This window comes from Furipterus horrens, unplaced genomic scaffold (genome assembly GCF_987537825.1).
Source record: "Furipterus horrens unplaced genomic scaffold, mFurHor1.1.pri manual_scaffold_7, whole genome shotgun sequence".
Lineage (NCBI taxonomy): Eukaryota > Metazoa > Chordata > Mammalia > Chiroptera > Furipteridae > Furipterus > Furipterus horrens.
The window spans coordinates 9,150,665-9,170,402 of NW_028327177.1; the positions used below are offsets into that span (position 1 = coordinate 9,150,665).

The 19,738-nt window shown below is 40.1% G+C and overlaps 1 protein-coding gene across 5 annotated transcripts in view; it reads left to right on the forward strand.

The window, feature by feature from the left end:
* The window catches only part of LOC150003990 (uncharacterized), a 131,866-nt gene that overhangs the window by 53,054 nt on the left and 59,074 nt on the right, over positions 1-19,738 (forward strand). For all 5 annotated transcript variants that reach the window (XR_016512257.1, XR_016512255.1, XR_016512256.1 and 2 more), the window contains one exon: positions 12,579-12,748. The gene's annotated coding sequence lies outside the window, so the exon portion shown is untranslated. The remainder of the gene's footprint in view (positions 1-12,578; positions 12,749-19,738) is intronic.

Sequence of the window (19,738 nt, forward strand, 5' to 3'; positions counted from 1 at the left end):
AGTTTCCATATCAGAGTTGGAAAGGTTTCTATAAACAGATATTTTTTCAACAATACAGTAATGATTACAGCTGAATAAGCTTCCACCCTTCAGGTAGGAATCCTGACTATATTTTTCACTGTTGTATATACAGCACCCAACATCATACCTGGCATGGACTGGAAACTCAATAATATTTGATAAATGGCTGAGGCAGAGATTAGAGAACTTAACTTTTCTGGAATAAATGGTCAAAAGCCTTAAGGAAAAAGTCAAACTTTTTATGACTCTTGAGACATCGGTACAAGTTCTCCAGATGAAGAAGGAGCATAAAGAGGACTTCTATTTATAATTTCACTCCAATATTATGATGAAAAACAAAACAAGTCATTTGTCCTTCATTTGTTCATAGATAACAATCATTCACTTCCCCAATGATTTAAAAGACTGCTTAATAAATATATAATACAGTGAAAGGTATAACTATGTTTTCATCAAAACTGTTGTAATCCATCTTTATTTGTGATAGATACTCTGGAAACTCCCAAATCAACAGTGCCCAAAGATTTCACCTAGGTACATGCTCACAGAGAGATCTTTTATCTGGTTTCTTTTGTGCAGCACTAATTAAAATCAATTAGGGTGGCATGTCATTTACTGGCTTGATTTTCCCAGAGCATAACAAAGAGACAGGAAAAACAACTTGAAGGGCAGTAATGTGCTACTTGTTCTTACTCCTGAAATTGCAGATGTCTGTTTCTAATGGATGAACAACTGAAATTTCAAAGCACTTACTTCAAGCATAACTAAATGCCTTCCATCAAGCTGCATTATTAGAGATTTGATTAACATGCTCTCTTCTTCAATTGTGCTTGAGAGAATTCATTCCTGGGGTTTCTCATAAGGAATACTTTCACTCTTCCTTACCTTTGAACTTTGATAAGCCTTTCATAGCCCACATCCCCCTCTTTTGTACTTAATGATATACACTTCTGTGTGGTATATTGTTTGTATATGCTAAATTGTGTGTCTCTGGCGAGCTTGTAGGTCCAAGGCAGAGTGATCAGGCCTCCTATTTCCTTTATGTCACACATTAAAGGAAGGAGAGGACAAAGGGAATAAAGGAGAGAAGGAAGGGAGGAAAACAAGGAGAAAGAGGAAAGAAGAATGAAGAATGAGACATGCACATCTTGAGCATCCATTCTCTTCCCTGCATGGGACGATGTGCTTTTATAGAACATATGTCTCTCAGTCCTTTCAAGAATACTGAAAAATAAGCCCTTCTTTTCTCTTAGGAGATAAGGATGCTGAAACACAAATCAGTCACCAGCTGAATGGCAGAGGCAGAAGGAAAACCCGGGTCTGTCCTTCATGTGTGCTTCTTCTGGAAAAAGTTGCCCTGTGAAAGACCCTTCTTGGGTGACAGTGATGGGAAGTCATGCTTGATACCGTCAGACTCTGACTTTCCCCCATTCCTTGGGTATGGGTGACTGAATGGGATTCCAGCATCTGAGGCATGGCCATATCCTGTATGAAAGATTAAGCCCTCCAGATTATTTTTGTTATTTGACCTAGAAAATGAGTTCGTTAAGTGTGAGACATGAAATAAAACTTAAAAATTAAGACATTCCCTGTCATGCCACAGAGTAGAATATGTTTACAACAAATGTAACCCATAAAGGACTTATATGTCTAAGGGTCAGGCAAAAGTAGACTTACAGTTGTTTAGATAGAAAACAATACAATACTCAATAAATAATCATACAAGAATAATCTCTGTGTTTTATGTACTCACAACTATAAATCTACTTTTTCCCTACCCTATATATAAGGGGAAAAAATCAGACAACATGATAGATAGTCAAAAGATTTGAACAGGTACTTCACAAAAGAGTATGTACTACATAGAAGGGCCATAGAATTCATCATCCAAACTGCGACCAGTTTTGAGAGTGAAAGGGAGCCCCACTCAAACCTATCCCAGAAGAACAGGAATAAGCCAGGACTAACCTAACAAAGGAACTACATTAGTATGGCAGTAATTTTTTCATAAAATTGAAACTTCTTTTCAGATTTCTTTTGCTTAGCAAAAACAAGTACTAATGTATGTCTTTTGTAAAAGCAAAGCGGCATGACTTTCAGAAAGTGGGGGACGCCCACATCGACTTCCTGGTGATACATCAGAAGGAGGATCAAAACTGGCATAAATTTCTTCTTCCTTCTTCACAATCTCATGCATAGGAAAGTTGTTCTTACTGTAGATCTTAGCCACGTCAGCATACATTTATTTCTTTTCTTTTAAGTCAAGATCTTTGGTCTTTTCACTTAAAGGGGGCACTTTGTGGCTTCTCTGTGGCATATCTGAATTGCCAGCATCACTACTCTTGCATTTAGAGGACGTTAGTAAGTAAAATAAGGGTGACTTGATCACAAGTACTATGATACCATGAAAGGTGGTCTGATAACAAAGAGCCCCCAAGTGTCTAACAGGCAGTGAGCATTATAATGCAGATACACCAGACAAAGGGATGATTCCTGTCCTGGGCAGGACAGAGTGGGACTCACAAGATTTCATCATTTGACTCAGAGCAGGGTATCATTTAAAACCTATAAATGGTTTATTGCTGAAACTTCTATTTAATATTTTTGAACTGTGGTTGATGGCGAATAACGGAAACCATGGAGAGCAAAACTATGGATGGGGGGACCATTATAGTTAGTTATTTCTCAGAACAGTAGGCATGAGAAAAAGCTACATAGAACTATCAGCGTGAGACCTGAAGAATGTTCTCCAGGTTATTCAGAGACCATGAAAAACATTCCAAGGCAAAGAGAACACGGAGGGGGAAATTGGAGGCATGTATATGTGTGCATAATTTGTTCATTCTTTTCTTTTGCAACCCAATCAATAAAAAGTGGAAAAATGTGGGTGACCCACAGACCACAGAGTAAATAACTCTACTGGTCTCCAGAAACAGCTGATCAGTTCTGTCTTCAGAGAGTGGAAAGGGGTGAAGAATCATCTAGACGGTACATGTTACCAGATTTAAAAAGAAAAAAAAAAGTTGTTGAGGATTAAGTACCCCAGCTCACTGATCTTCAGAGAGGGTCTTCAAATTGAGTTTCATAGAACCCTAGGGTGTGTCTAAGAGGAACTGCCACAAAAACCACCCTGGAGTGAGAGAAGGAAGGAAAACAGACAATACCCTGGGTCTCCAACCCTGATTTAACCAGAACAGCTCCTCTTTTATCTGTCTTCTGAGTTAGACTTTTCTGTGAGATTTTACTGAGAAAGTCATTTTTCATATAACTGGGTAGTTATTCTACTTTTTTAAAAATAAAGTTTTTAACAAATTCCCAGAATAATTCTATAGCCATTTACTGTACTTTTGTGTAGACACAATTTCATCACTGTAAGTAAAAAGAAAACTCTCCTGACTTTCATTTCTTTCTAATTATAATCTACCTTAACACCCCTAGTCTATAGCGAAGTAATAGCTCCTTGTGATTTTCAAAAGAAAAGAAAGACGTCTGTCACACTGGTGTCACAGATGAAGGAGCTCATCAGTGTGCTAAGTTTGGTTACCTCGCCTCACTCTCACATCCTGTACCGTGTGGGTTTTTTGGGGTGTTCTTTGCACTGGGAGCCATGAGGCCCTTCAAACATGTCTCTTGGTTGCCATGCTGTTTTGGTGACTGAGTGTGAGAAATAAAACATGATCTCCTGCTCCTCTCTCTGATTTCCCCATTTAGTCTCCATCTGTGACTTTATTTGCATGTATTTCCATTCTTTATTTTCTTTATAAGTCAAGAGACTTTATAGGCCCACTTACTGTTCCCACGTACAGGATGCCCCTGTCACTTCCGGATAGTGTGCATCTTCAGAGGATTCATTTCCTTCATCCTTTCCTCCAACTCTCCTAGTGTCACTGTTCCTCTCTTAGCAAATGGAATCTTATCATTTTTAGCAAAGCAATTTTGTAAGTTCTTGAAGCAATAAATGTATGTATGTATATGTAATTTAAATTGAACGGATATATATGTATGTGTATATGATTGTTACATTATACATATACACATATTTATAATGTGACTATATCACCTGTAAATAAAAGAAATATTCAATTCCTTTCCCTCACTTTTTAGTTGTAAGACCTTGGCTTCCTCAACTGTAAAATAGAAATAACTGTATCTAAATCTGACAGGGTGTGTATAAAGATGCATCATATTTGTGTAATGGGATAGCATGCTATAATTGATCTTCATCTCCTGCCATTGTTCTTCTGTGGCTTTAACCATAAACTGAGAAATTAATTTTAATTAACTGTGGTTGGAACTGCCATATTCAGGTGAGTACTGTTTTCCCACATGACTACCCTAGGAACCTGAAGTTTATTTCAACAATCTTTGTTTAACAAAAACTTATTGGCTACCACTATCTGTAAGGGAGGCATTGCGTTTGGAATTGAAATCGAAATATACAAAGTCCATGCTTTATTGCCATTTAAGGGAGACAAAGATCAATCAAAACCTCACATCATCGAATGTGTAATTACAATCCTGGAACAAGTTTTGGTTGAGAGATGTTTCCATGAGAGCTTGTGAGAAGGAGCCGACCCAACCTGAAGGGCTCAGGGAAGGGCCTCTGAGTTGGAATCTGAAGGAGGAGAAGTTAAGGATGCACACTGGGCTGAAGGAGGACCAGAAAGAAAAGACAACAGCCAGAGAAATGCCCTAGGAAGTTACAGACAAGGGGAACACGGAGAACTAAAGGAAGACCTTGAGTCAGGAGCACAGGCGGAGAGATGGGAGTGGAACAAGACTCTTGGCCAACAGTGACTCATCGGAGTGCCGTCTTTGGAGACTAAATACCTGTTTTCTCTCTGGCCTGCAATGATCCACAGCTTCCGCACGTGCAAAATAAACTCCCCTAAACGGGGCTGCAACAGTACTTTCCATTGCCCATGCTTCTTTGCAGTGTGACCTTGACATTCCCCCACCAAGAAGGAGAATATATTTCTCTACCCCCTGGAATCTGAGAGAGCCTATGAGAGCTTTGGCCAATGAGATATTGTAGAAATGATGTGCCAATCTCATGTGTAAACTTACCTGTCCCGGGAGCTTCTTCCTTCTGCCATCTTGGAAGCTATCACCTAACACGTAGGACTACCTTGAATCCACTATGCTGTGAAAAGTACAAGCCAGGGCCCTGGAGGACGAGATGTGATGGAGAAACTGAAAAAGGCCAAAGAACACCAAGGCACCAGGCATGCAAGTGAAAAGACATCTTGGGCATTAAGCCCGGTTGACTCTTCCGATGGCTGCAGCCCCAACTGCCACTATGTGAGAGGCCCCAAGTCAGAACCACCCAGCTGAGCCCCGTCATACCCCAAGAACTCTGGCATGTAATCATAAATGGCTGTGGTAAGCCCCTAAGTTCTAGAATGATATGAAATAACTGAGAATGCTAGTTTTGTGATCTTGGGAGGGTCACTTAATCTGCCCGGGCCTCCGTTTCCCCAGATGTCACAGAAAAGGCACAAAATAAATATTTGTTTCTTTCCTATTGTTTATCAAGGCGATGGCAGGCATCTTATGTTTGTTTTTCCATTCTCACACAACATCTTGAGAAGGAGGATGTGCTTCCTCTTGATCTCACAGGGATGTAAGGAAGCAGAGGCATTCATTATTGATGCCCCTGAGCATCTCACCTCCTTCTGGCAGACAGTAGCCTGAGAATCTCTTGCGCTGTCACTTCTATACAAAGATGAGAGACCAGCTTTCTGAGCTCCATCATGCCACTTTCATCCTGATGGAGATCTCAGAAGGAAAGATGCATTGCATCCACATACCTTCCCTGTAATCATTTCATACCTCCGGCTTTTGCATATTTGTCTGCTTCCAAAAGGGGTAACTTCTTGCAAACTACTGTCAGTGTGAATACCAAAGATGATGCATTCTTAGGATGGAGACCCTTGTAGGCACCTAGTATTCAATGAATATTAAATGATGCAGAGAAGGACGATGCTTTGTGTCATTTTTATTGGAAACTGTGTTTCAAAACTTCTATTTTCAAAGAATGTTCACGGAAAAAGCCACATCACAGTCATGAGGATGCTTGGTTTAAAATGTAGATTCCAGATACCAGTTGAATCAGAATTTCTTGGAGTGGAGGCTGAGAATTTGCATTTTTAACAAGCACCCACAGTGATTATTAAGAGCATTAAAATTAAAATTCAAGAACCACACTCTAAATTCCCAAGCTTCATTTGGAAACTATTAAGTGGTTAAGACTGTGAACAAAAATCCCCAGGAAAATTTTAGAAATTCTGGTGCCTTGCATACCTCTTTACAGAATGAATTATGTCTATGGACTTCTTCTGCCCTTAAGGATATAAACACTGCAGATGGCTCACTGATTTTTTTAATCTGTTTTTACTTAATGTGTCTAAATGTAAAACAAAAATGAAAATACCTTATTTTAATTTCCAAAGCTTCAGTAGAAGTGTTTATTTAAATGCCTGGGAAGTATTTAATGGTAAAGCATGGTTAGTTTTTTCCCAGATTAAAGATGATAACTCCTTTGAGTTGACCAGGTTCTCTAAATGAAAAAGCACAGAATTTAGAGGATGGCCTTGAGCGAATTAATTAACTTCTCTGACCCCCATTTACCTCGTCTAAGAGAATTTCTATGAGGATTACCTAAGGTCACCATATTGCACAGCTTAGCGTTGTAGTCTGTGCTGGGCACCGTCTGAACGTCTATACACAGAAGTCTTAGGAGTGAGTGAACCGATGTATGTGAAAGCCTGCCCTATACTGGAGGGATGCTAGTATGAGATGGTGTTGGGATGAATAAATCCAAGCTTTATTTGGGTCTATTAAACACGAACCTGAGAAAGGGATTGTGTAGAAATACAATTTTTTGATTGAAGCCGTTGCTCAGTAAGATAGCTGCTCAACCCAAAATCATATACACATGTGTATGTGTGCACATGTAGCCACCCACAAACATGCAGTCACACACAGTGTAGAAGATGCTGTAGGTTCCCTACCCATACTTTAAAGAGATTCTCTTTTCTTCTGGAAAATCCCTTGATTCCCATTTTTGGGGCAGACAGACTACTCCTTCAGTCTCTGGACATGCGGTCTGGGTAGGGCCCCACGCTCAGCTGCAAGGATGAAAAGCATAACCCGTGCATTAGCCTTAGTTTGCGAGAAGGGAAGGAGTGCCTGCCCCGAGCTGGACCGGTCAGAGTCAATCCCAGACCCGTGCAGGCGCTCCTGGAAAGGCTCGGGCTTCCCTCTGCCGAACTGGAGCTGCGAAGGGGTGCGACAGCAGCTGTTACTGCCGTTCAGTCGCAGGAAGGGTGAGCCTGCAGCTGCTCAGGCAGGGGAGAACGACTCGGAGTGTGAGCTCTGGGTCCGACCACACCAGACACAGAATTTTCAGCTGTGTAAGCCTGTCCGTTCCTCTTTCCGCCTTTTGCGTAGGCCTGTCTGGGTTGTTTTGCCATTGCTTGCACCTCACAAAATAAATGCTATACGCAGCAACCAGATCTACTATTTGGGCGACTTATACCAGGATTTTACTCAGTCCATTGTTCGCCTCTCTGCTAGTTTTAATTATTTTGATACATCAGATTTAACTATGGTGGATATATAATTTATCATGCATACCAGGACACTTTAGAGAGAGAAAGGGGTACTATCTGTACTAATGTCAAAACAAAAGCATAGTCCACAGCAAACTGGGACATATGCTCATCCTAATTATGACCAAATGGTCAGACTGTTGACAATATGAAGCTATAACCAGAGTCCATTTTTTAAGTAATTTGCTCTACAAGGCTCGCCAACGTGTTCCTAACACTTCGAACAATGTTCAGCACGAAAACAATATTCAGTATTTACTTAATGAATAAAGCATTTCAAAAACATACCAGTATATTCATTCATGTATTTCTTCAACAAATAGTTGAGTGCATTCTATATGCCAAGCATTGTTTTAGACACGGATGGTACAGATGTGAGTAAAATAGATAAGGTCCCTGCCCTCCTGGAGTTATTATTCTTGGGGAAAGGGACCAGACAATACACAAGTAAGCAAGTGAGTACTTTCTGGTAAGGGTACATGCTGGGGGAGAAATGAAACAGAGTGGCATCTGAGGAGAGAGACACATTTTCGTGTAAAATGATCAGGGTTATCTCTCTGGAAAGTCGACATTTGAATTAAAATGGAGCCAACCAGGCCAAGAGCAAGAGGGTCTCCCTACAGCCAAGATCAGTTCTCTGTTACTCTGCTCCGCTGCCCAGCCCAGCGCGTGCCCCACGTGGTCGTGCAGGGCTTAGGACTCCAGCCGATGCCCATGGATCAAACTTGAAGAGGTGCCAAAATGGTGCTATCAGTATCTCAGGATCGGAGAGGTTAGTTAGAGCATCCTGGGGTTCAGGGTGGCACAGGGAGGGGCTTCAGGGAGCAGGAAATGATGTTTAGTTAGCGAGTAGAGCAGTAGTTCAAGGCTCTCAGATCAGGCTCTGGGATCAGCTTCTGGGTTTGAATATTGGCTCCTCTGCTTATCAGCTTTGTGACCTGGAACACATAATCTTTGTGAAATTCACTATTTCATCTGTAAGACTGGGATATTAATAAATAGTATCCCAGTATGTACTCAGGGCTTAGCACAGAATCTGAGAAATAGCAAGTGATCAGTAAATATTAGCTAATATTATAAAATAGTAAGAAGAGACAGTAGCAACTTAAATATATTTGCTAGCGTTTCCCCTCAGGAATCTCATTGTATATTCGAACATGGGAATTCGCAAATGTATTTGTACCAAATGCCAGGCCCTGAAGGCTTGATGGAGGTGTTCTGCCATCAAACCAAAGAATGGTAATTTTTTCCAATAAACAGGGAAAAAAATTAGTTTAAGATCACATTTTTTTTTTCCAGTTTCAGGTTCTCTTTCCCAGATTTTTAAAAGTCTTTGGACATCTGCTAACTAAAGTACTAGCAGATGAGAAAATCAGAGAACAAGCCACAGACAAATATTACCAGAAAAACTCAGGGACAGCTGATCATGTTTAGACCAACAGCTTGCTCTTTTCATGGACATGTGTACTCAGGCTGTGGTTTTTACGTCATACACGGATAGTCAGATTGTCTGGAAGTAGAACTGTTCCTACTGCATATTCCAGAATTAAATATATCAGTATTTCATGATGTTCTTCAATGAATGCCATGTCTTCCAGATGCTCAATCTCCTAAATAAGTTCCAGAATCACTCTACAGAAAGTTAGTAATTCATCCTCCCACTCTGCCAGGAGCTGGGAAGTTGAGTATGGCAAAGATGCAAGAGTGCCCTGCCCCCCTCCCCCTCCCCCCCCCAAAAAAATAAATAAAAGTAAGAGAAGGAGACTAGGATACTATTATCTCCTTAAATAAGAAAATGAAACCCAGGAAATAGTTTATGATTTGCCCCTGGTCACTCAAGAAGCTGACAAAGACACAAAAACCAAAAATGACATTTCAAGGACCAATATTTCATGCAGGTCTCTGCTATGTGCCTAAAAGTTACTGAGCCTCCCAAGAGCAATGATAATAAGCCATGTGATTTAAGGAGTCTGACTGCAACATATTTTGAGGTTCCTAGGCCCAGAAGCATAGTAACTAAAAGGGTCTCAAAGCAGCAGGCAGCAGGCAGAAAGTGTCCAGTTCTTTTTAATGGATGACACCCAGGTGGCCACGAATTTCCTCGTTGCACTCTGCATATCCATCCAGGCCACTGTGTCTGATTACTCTAGAAAGTGTTCTCATCAGGTATGACTAGTGCCCAGCTCAGAGGCTACTTATTCCATGAAGTCTTTGATTGGATCTCTCCCTACTCCCAATATCTTCAGTGATGGCTTGTACCTGTTCTCCACGGGAGAAATACCTTCATATGCCTACATGCATTTTTTAATTGATGCCCTAACAAAATTACCCCAAATTTGTGGTTTAAAACAACAGGTATTTATTATCTTACAGTTCTGGAGGTCAGAAGCCCAAAATGGGTTTCACTGGGTTAAAATCAAGGTGTTTCTTTATGGATGCTCCAAGGAAAACTCTGTTTCCTTGACTTTTCCATCTTCTAGAGACTGTCTAGATTCCTTGGCTTATGGATCCCTTTCTTCTTCTTCCAAACTAGCCCCCGAGCATCTCTCTGACCCTGCTTCCATCATCACAAGTGTAAAATCGTCTCTGTTTTCAAAGATCCATGTGGTTATATTGGGCCCACCAGGATAATCTCTCAACCTCAATGTCCTTAATTTAATCACATTGGCAACATCCCTCTGCCATGCAAAGTAACATAGTCACTGGCTTTGGGAATTGGGATGCGAACATCTTTGAGCAGCATTATTCATCCTACTCACAGTCTGCCTTTGTATCAAAAGATAGTCTGTCCCGTATGCAAAATATATTCACCCTACTCAAGTTCCCCTAAAATCTCAACCCATTACAGGATCAATTCAAAATTCAAAATCTCATATAAATCAGATCAGTTCAAAAGTCCCAAATTTCAGTATCTATATCATCTAAATAAGTAAATGGAGACCTCTGGGTATAATCCATGCTGGGATACAATTCTCCATCTGGGGACTGTGAAACTCAAAGAATAAGTTATCTGCTCCCAAATGCAGTGCTGGAAAAACATAAAATGACAGTTATAGACATCCTTGTTCAAAAAGAGAAGAAAATGAAAGGGAAAAAGGAGTGAAGCAATTCTGAAATCCAGCCAGGAAAATTCCATTAGGTTTTGAGGCAGATGAATAATCATCTGACGGGTGTGGCTCCTCCTTCTGGGCTTGAAGTTTCATCCCTTGAGTTATTCTTACTTTTTTATCAAAGATAGTGCTTCTTGCTGCCAGTAGAAAGTTGAAGGCAGCATTCTTTGATTTAGCACTCCTTCAACCTAAGCTGACAATGATTCTTTTTTTATTAAGCATTTTTAATAAAAATTGAATTTTACATGCCATTTTAATGAAGAGTATAAATAAATAGTTTTTTAAATAAGAAATGCATTTTTTTCTCTCTTGGTAAAGTTTACTTTCTTAAGTCCTTTTTCTTTTTTCTTTTTCAATTAAAATTTACTTTCAATATTATTCTGTATTGGTGTCAGGTGTACAGCATAGTGGTTAGACTGTCATATACTTTACAAAGTGTTCCCCCAATATTTCCAATACCCTCCTGGCACCATAGATAGTTATTACAATATTATTGACTATATTTTCTATGCTGTAATTTACATCCCTATGATTTGTAACTAACAATTTGTACTTCTCTATCCCTTCATTTCTGGGTGAAAGAGGTAACAATGTTTCTAATGGTATAAAATCCTCAAGAACTTTATAGGTCTCCTATATATGTATTAGGGATTCACACACAAGTCTCATCTGTTTTCAGGTTCTTCAAAACCTACACATGGTTGAATTATGTCCTTCTACTCCAATAGAAACAGATTCAGTGCAGGGATGGGGGTCAGAGTCCCCTTAGGAGTATCTACCATGGTTCAACTCTCTTGTGTTCCTTCAGCATATGTATTAAGACAAGGGAGAAAACCTATTATACCATTCTGTATTCATAACTTCACTGTTTTTTATGGTATAAAAATCTATGCTTCATGGCTCCTCAGGGCTCTTTGATTTTGATACTCAAATCCAGGATTTTAACATTTTGCTTTTTCCAAAAGTGTGGTGCCTGAGCCTAAAAGCCTCTGCTCTGAGTGCCTAGGAGCTCATTCAGCTACTCATCTGGCTTCATCATTCCAGTCAGTATATGTAGAGAGTGCTCACTGACTCCTGGGTGTGGAATAATGATGCTGGGCAAGGAGAGCTCAGCAGAGTGAGCATTACATCTGTTAATAACGAGATTATACTCTAAACTATGTTATCTGACTCAATTCTCTTGGTAATTCTCAAGGTGGGAATTAGTATTTCCATTTTGCCATTGAAGGAATAAATATACGAAGCATAGACAACTTGCCCAAGGCACACCACTTAATGAACTGAGTGTCTAGTCAACATTTAGTCTGTCTAAATGGAACTGGAGTGAGCAATTCTTATAAGTGTCCAAGCCAGAGAGTCCTGACAACCCTCAATTTTTCACATTTTTCAAGTAAAAAAATATGGTTCATAATCTCTCACCCACAATTTCAGAATCCAAAAAGCTTGGAAAACTAGATGTGCTGCTACTGTGGTTTGCAAGTCTGGTTGCCAAAAAAAGAGCTGAACTGACATTTGATGCCAGTTTTTTTTTCTCAGGGCTTCTATCAGTCACATGGGCCTCCACTGTCAGCTAATATTTTTTGTTGAATTTTTGGTTGGTTTTTTTTTTTTTTGTGGCATTTACCTGCACTGTGAAACTTTCAAAAAATAAAAGTAGAAAAAACCCACGAATAAAAAAGAAAAGTGGGTGTTATTTTTATCCATAGCAACGAAAAGGGAATGGTTGCAGAAATTATGGTGTCTCTGTGAGATCACTTACCACAGACTATAATGTGGGAACCACCACCATATGCAATTCAGTGAAACTGAAGTATAATTTGTTAATGTTTTACAGTGACTATGACAGCAAAGAATTAAAGAAAAATGAGTGAAACGTTGCCTGCAGGGAAATATGAAGATCTGGAATTTGGATGTATTATATTTGAAAACAATTCTTGTATGCCACTGATTTGCTTGCTATCCTAAAACCAGCCAGTCCATTCCATAAAGAAGTACACATTGAAGGTGAGTATGAATATTCAAAAAGTTGGAGAAACTTAGCAAGTGTCATGGTGTAAAATATTTGAAAATCTGTGGTGAAAAACTTCTGTTGATCGTGAAGCAGCTGTGAATTACATGTATAAATTTGCTAAAATTGTACCTGATGAAAACCTTAATCTTTAACAAATTTATACATGGTGATGAAAAAGCTCTGTACTCTATGCTGTTTCTAGAAAAGCCTTAGCTATGGCTGACAAGAGAACCCTAGGGGGTTTAATCACTGAGTCTAGGCTGACTGTTTTTAGATGTGTCAATTCTACAGAAGAGGTTGAGCAGACAGTGGTTAGAAAGAGCCAACTTCCAAGAAGTTTAACTCGTATGCAGCTTACCTGTCATTACTGTGCAAACCGGAAAGTGTAGGTGAGCAGATAGATACCTCCTGACTGATTGAATACACACTTTGCACCCATGGCTTGAGTTCACCACGATCTAGACTAGAAAAAGTTGTAGCGTTCTACTGTTCCTAAACAGTACTCCATACATCCCTGATCTAAACTTCTCAAGGAAAACAATGTTTTGGGCCATTTAATTTTCCCCTTGGTTGTATGTCTGTGATCCAGCTTCGTTGGTCAAGAAATTTTACACTCCGCAGAGGGCAAGCATAAATTCCCACTCCAGCTCATGTTTTCCTTTAGCTAAATTCTTGCTGCACTTAACAAAGACCTAGAAGTCTAAGACATGCTAAAGGAGTTCCTTTGCCATTTCTGCTGTAGACAATGTTTGGAACAATGTTGAAACATCAACATTGGCAAATAGGCTTTGGACTAGAGAGATATTTGAAAATCAACCTGCAGATAAAGACTTCAACAGTTTAATCAGTAGTAAGAATAGGATCATGCCAACCTTCCCGGATGACGCTGAAACTTTATCAGTTGAAGATGTAAACAAACTAGAAGCTCACCCAGAAGTGCTGGGTACTGACACTACTGTGCACTCAAGGAGTGATGGGAAAATGGTAGAAATGGTGTTGAATGCAGGGAAGCATGAGCTCAAAACTGACAGCAACGATAATAACATTGTGAATCCAGATAAGAAGTTCCCACAGATCTCAGAAACAAGGCTATAACTCCACAGGAAATGGAGAACCTTCTCTCCTTCCACACCTATTCCTCACAGTTGACCATACATTTCATGAAAATATGCACGTACCTGTTGAGGTGGAATTTTTATCCTATAGGCAATTTGCAGAGTTCACCTAAGATGTGAATTATCTCCATTGACTCAACTTATTTCTATAACTTTACAAGAAACACCTGCAAGATGACATTAGGGGATATGAGGTGAAGAATGAGCAAATAATAGGATATGGTATATTCCTAAAATAAGTGTATGGAGAGGAATGTAGTGTAGGGCAAAGGCATAAGTTTTCTAGCCATAGTTGCCAGAGCCTGCATCCTGGTTTGGCCATTCGCTAACTGTATGACCTTGGGCAAGTTATTTAACCTCTCTGAACATCAACATTTCCTTTATTGTAAAATGAGGGTAATGATAGAAACTATTTCACTGAGTAATTATGAGAGTTGGTGAGTTTAAACCAGTTAAGACAGTGCCAGGCATATATTAAATGTTGCCGAAATAATAGCTATTATTATTATCCCCCTTGCAAGCAATACCTGCACTGCCCTCATTAGCCTGTGAGACCTTCTTCACCCACCTGCAAGGTAACAGATCGGGGGTGCCCTGGGCTCTTCAAGTTTCCATGATGGAATTGGTCTTGCTCCTACCATTTCCTTTCTACCCAAAGCAGAGACTTTGTGCCCTGCATATCCACTTGCTTCCTGCCTACACTCCTCAGGGAACTACCCCAGGTTTCCAGGAACATTCATGGTCTCTTCACAGTAAGTCGTGAAATGACCACCCCTTGTAGTATAATTAAGTAGCTCATCGTGAACAGAGGCAACCAGTGATTTTGCCCTGAAGATTTTTGCTCAGAATTGAACTAATTGGTTATGATAATTAGCAGAAATGTACCTCACTACTGCAGACTGACTAGAATATCATAGGCAGCTGCTCCTACCCAATGCCACACACACATGCAAGTCCAGCAGACATCTTTATTAGCATGTGATTCTGTCTGCTCTTCTAAAGTCATATGTTTTTAAGCCCCACTTCAGTTTCACAGAAGCCTCCTATGAGCCCCTGGGCTAGACCCAGTAACTGGAAAGAGGCCCAAGACAGGGGCCTGCCCTTGAGAAGACCCCAGGAGAAGAGTCTCAATCTATTTTACCCATGCTCTTTGCGTATAAACAGAAACCTCTCTTTTCCCATCTAATCCAACAGTTCAAATTAAATTATGAAGTGGATAAAGCCAATGCTAATAGATTAACATTTTGTTTTTTTCTTTCATAAAAATCAAATCACAGAAATGATAGGCTTTTTCAAACTTGGCTATCCCCATTTCTCAGGGACTTTGATACATCTCCCCAGGGTAACTTCATCACTCCTACCCATCATAGTTGAGAATCATTGACCTGGTTACTATGTCAGATCTTTCAGCATAAAAGAGAAGTGTTTCTCCTGGGGCTTTCTCAATCTGGATGCACAGAGAAAGAACAAGTCAGGGGAGACAATGCAGGCTTTGGTGGTGGACACACCTGGGTCCAAGTTCCAGCAGCTCTGCTCTTATTTCCAAACTGAAGAAATGGCCAACACCCGCCTGATGGGTTTGTTGTGAGGATTCAGTGAGATGTGTGAACTGATAGATGAGGCCAGTAACACAAAGAGGCTTTTCTACACAGAAGGGCTGTGCCAAGTATTTTACAAGCTAATCTACTGCTCACAGTGACCCTATGAGATAGGTACACTATCCCATTTTACATAAGGGAAAACTGAGGCTTAAGAATTAAGTCTCTTGCCCAAAGTTCTCAAGTTATTAAATGACCAAGAAGGGAATTAGATCCAGATCTGTCAAACCCCATGAGCAGTCTTTTGATCATTATGTTAGATGCCTCTCAACATGCATGTTAGAGCCCTTCCCCCTGTTGGCAAAACTTAACTACTTATGCTGAGATCCACCATGATGCTATTATATGAGCAGTGACATTAGTCTGCTCAGGTGGCCACAACAAAATACCATAGGCTGGGTGACTTCAACAACAGAAGTTCTGGAGGCTAAACGTCTAACATGAAGGTCGAGCCAGTTTGGTGTCTGGTGAGAGCTGTCTTCTTGGCTTACAGACAGACACTTACTTGCTGTGTTTTCAAGTAGTCTTTCCTAGTGTGTGCGTGGGAAGACAAAGAGAGTTAGCACTGGCATCTTTTCTTGTAAAGACACTAATCCTATCAGGTTATTTAACCTTAATTACTTCTTGAGAGGCCCCATCTCCAAATACAGCCACACTGGGTGTCAGGGCTTCAACATATGAACTTGCAGGAGAGACACAAACCTTCAGTTCATAACAGCAAGAATATTGGATTACTTCATCATTCTATCCTCCTTGCTTACTACTGCCCGACACTGAGTCGACACTCAGAAAATATTGGCAGAATAAATGAGTTAATAAATGAATGAACACAAAATAAGTCTGAATTAGTATAGGCCACTCATTCTAAACCTTTGCACCAGCAGGAAATTCATTTTATTAATTTCTTCCCATGGGCCTTCTGCTTTAATAAATTTTGTCTTCTACGCTGAGACTAGTAACAAATTGGTTTTTCCCATGTTTAATTAATCAAAGGCAGATAAATTGCTAACCAGTACTTCTAATCAGCATGAAATATGTAAGCTCTGTAACTGGCCTGAGGTGTTTAATTCCAGGCAAAAACAGATACAATAGCCTGTTGGCTTAGGTGCCCTTACCACAACTAATGAACAATTCATTACTCCTAAGATTTCAAATTCTAAAACTAACTTATAAACCTGTGGGCCTCTGGGGAGCCCAGTTTGGGAAACACTTGCCTGGTATGATCCATATCATACAACAAAGTAGCATTTTATCAAAGATTTGGTTTCCAATGTGAGCAATTAAGAAACACGTACATTTAGTCAAACTTACCTTTGAAAATGCATTAAATCACCCAGATGCAAGTTTTGTACATTCAGTCTTCTACAGGAATAAGTGGCCACAAATTTGCAGTGTGTGCAATAATACGCGGCACACAATCAAGCATATCCGTGTCAACCACAATTGAATATTGTGTTAATTAGTTATGTCTCATTGAATATCCAGATGCATGCATGGTTGAATTAAAAGTTAGAAGTGCATAGGATGTGACTCCATCATAACATTTTCATATATACAAAATATTACACATATATATTTAGCTTATAAAGGATAAGTAAATAAACCCTAATGTACTTCCAACCAGGCTTAAAAAATGGAATGTGCTGAAATTTTTTAATCCTATGTTACCCTCCTACTAGCATTGCCTCCATCTACCCTGCCCTACCTGAACTCTAGCCTGCATTTTGCTTTGTTTTTTAAGTCTAACACATGCTTGTATTACTGAACAATGCATTGCTTAGTTTCGCTTGTATTTGGGCTTTTTATAAATGGAGTCATATGCTACGTATCCATGTGATTTACATTATGTAAATATGCTTTGCCCAACATTATGTTTCTATGTCTGTGCATGTGGCTGTAGGAAGTAATTTTTCAACCTACGGTGTTACTTTTCCTGAATTTAGTTATTTTTATCTAATTTAGCCATGTAATACAAATGCATCAGCAGAGAACATAAATACTAATCGCTGCAACCAACAATCCTTGATCTGAGTGTTATTTAACAAAATAGAAGTTTTATTTTCTACTCATATTTACGTTCAAAGCAAGTGGGCAACCCTGCTGGGCTGCTGTCCTCCAAGAAGCAACTCAGGGATCTAGGCTCCTTCTATTTTATGATACCAAGGCCTTTAATGCTGGATTTCTGGTAGCCACCGAGAAAAGAACAAGAAAGGTTCCTTGGGGTGCAGGGGAGGCTAAGAAATGTTTCCTATGTGCTTAGAAAAGGAAATGAAGTTGCCGAAAATTACCATGGGCTTTGTCACATTTTAAATGCTATAAAAGAGTTCACCAGGCTGAGGAATGGAAGATTGGCTTGAACAGATTTAAAAGTTATCTATTCTAACTTTCCTTATTTTATCAGTGAACTAGTATTTTTTAGCACCAACTATATGCCAGGCAATGGTCAAGAAACCTCTATGGCATCTTTGATGAGGAACTGCCCAACCTTCTGCTTGAATACTTCCCAAGTCAGGGGGTCCACTGGCCCCAAGGAAGCAACAGCTTAGATTGCTTACTATTGATAACGCACATATCAAGAAGTTCCAAGTAATGACAAGCTCCAGAGGACTCAAGGTGACCCACAGGCTAGATTCATTATAGGGGGCACCAATGACGAAGTCATCTGTGATGATGACAATGATTCTACATTTTGAACCTGACACCCCACTATGACTTTTGGTCCTTTTGGTCCTTGTTCCAACAAATTGTCATATAGTGTTTTCCAAAGTTTGGATGTATTATATGTCTCCAAATCCCAAAATAGTTGAGCCAGCTGGGTTTTGCCTTAACCCAACTGTTCCCCGGTTTTTCTCTGTACTTTGCCCCACAAATACTCACATGTACGTGTACACACACATACTGAGGCCAATATGTTGCTTCAACACTTTACTTTTTAATATCCCATAGCACTTTCAATACCTAGCAAACTAGCACAGACACACCATATCTCTAACATGGATCTTTCCAAGAAGTATGCTTGATAATGTCAACAAACTATAGAAGATCAGGGATTTTTATAGGAACACAGGCATACACATTAAGGCTTACCTAGGTTTTCAAAAGAAGCATCAGCACAAATAAATCTCATTCCCAGAAAGTAATGCTGCAACTTTTCTTCGTTCAAAAATACTTTGGACTCAGTGACTTTTTACTCCTGTGACTTATCTCTTTTGTTGTCCTTGAGTTTGGAGTTTGACTATGAAATTGAATAACCATTTTGTTTCTGTGTGTACATGTATACATCTCATGGAAATATTTTAGAGTAACAGCTTAAATTCAGATGTGCTAGTTACGTTTAGGTTAGAGGTTAGCAAACTCTTTCTGTAAAGGGCTAGATAGTAAATGTTTTAGGTTGTGGGTCATTGTGTTATCTGTTGCAAGTACTCAGCTCTGCTATTACAGCATGAAAGCAGCCATATATGAATGGATATGACTGTGTTCCAAGAAACTTTATTAATAAAAGAAAGCAGTGAGCCAGATTTGGCCCTACCACCATAGTTTCTGACCCCTAGTTTAGGTCATAAAGGCTGTAGCCCTTGAGAAAGTAACAGAGTTACCCCAGAGTTGGGTCAGCTATTGGTAGAGATTCTCCCATCAGTCATCTGAGTGAAAGTAAAATAAGGAAAGGAAACCTGAAACCAGGCAGGAAAGGGCTCTCCTGGCTTTCTTTGAGCTTCACTTCCTGAGTGTCAACTTGGAGGATTGTAAACTTGCTGGCGGGTAAGATGAAAATTGCGTCCTCTGCCACGGGCTACATGGAGGCACTTGCAGACTTGGCAAAGAGGAAACCTTGAACTTCACTCCAAACTGAAAGGAAAGTGCACTGTACCTGATGAACCACTTTATCTAGCCCACGACCATTCATTTCTGGTCCCTCACACCTGCCCTGCTCCATTTTCTTCTATTGCCACCATGTCAACCAGAATGGGTCAAAAATCGTCGTCGTCGTCGTCGGCAGCCGTCCGTCTCGAGAGACGATGGTGTAGCTTCTTGAGAGTCTATCTGCACCGCCGAGAATGGCTGTGCAGTCCGACTCGGGAGTGACACGGTATCTGTCTCCTCCCGTGTTGAATCGACATCTTGCGATGACGCTGGAGTGTCCTCTCCAGTGAAGCTGAAGCTACAGAGCCTGGGCAGGGTGATATGGAGGGTCTGCTGTTGCCCATGCAGCAGACCCCCCCTCTCTTCGCAGCTGAAGGGTCCAAGGGAAAGACGGAGTCAATACAGCTTG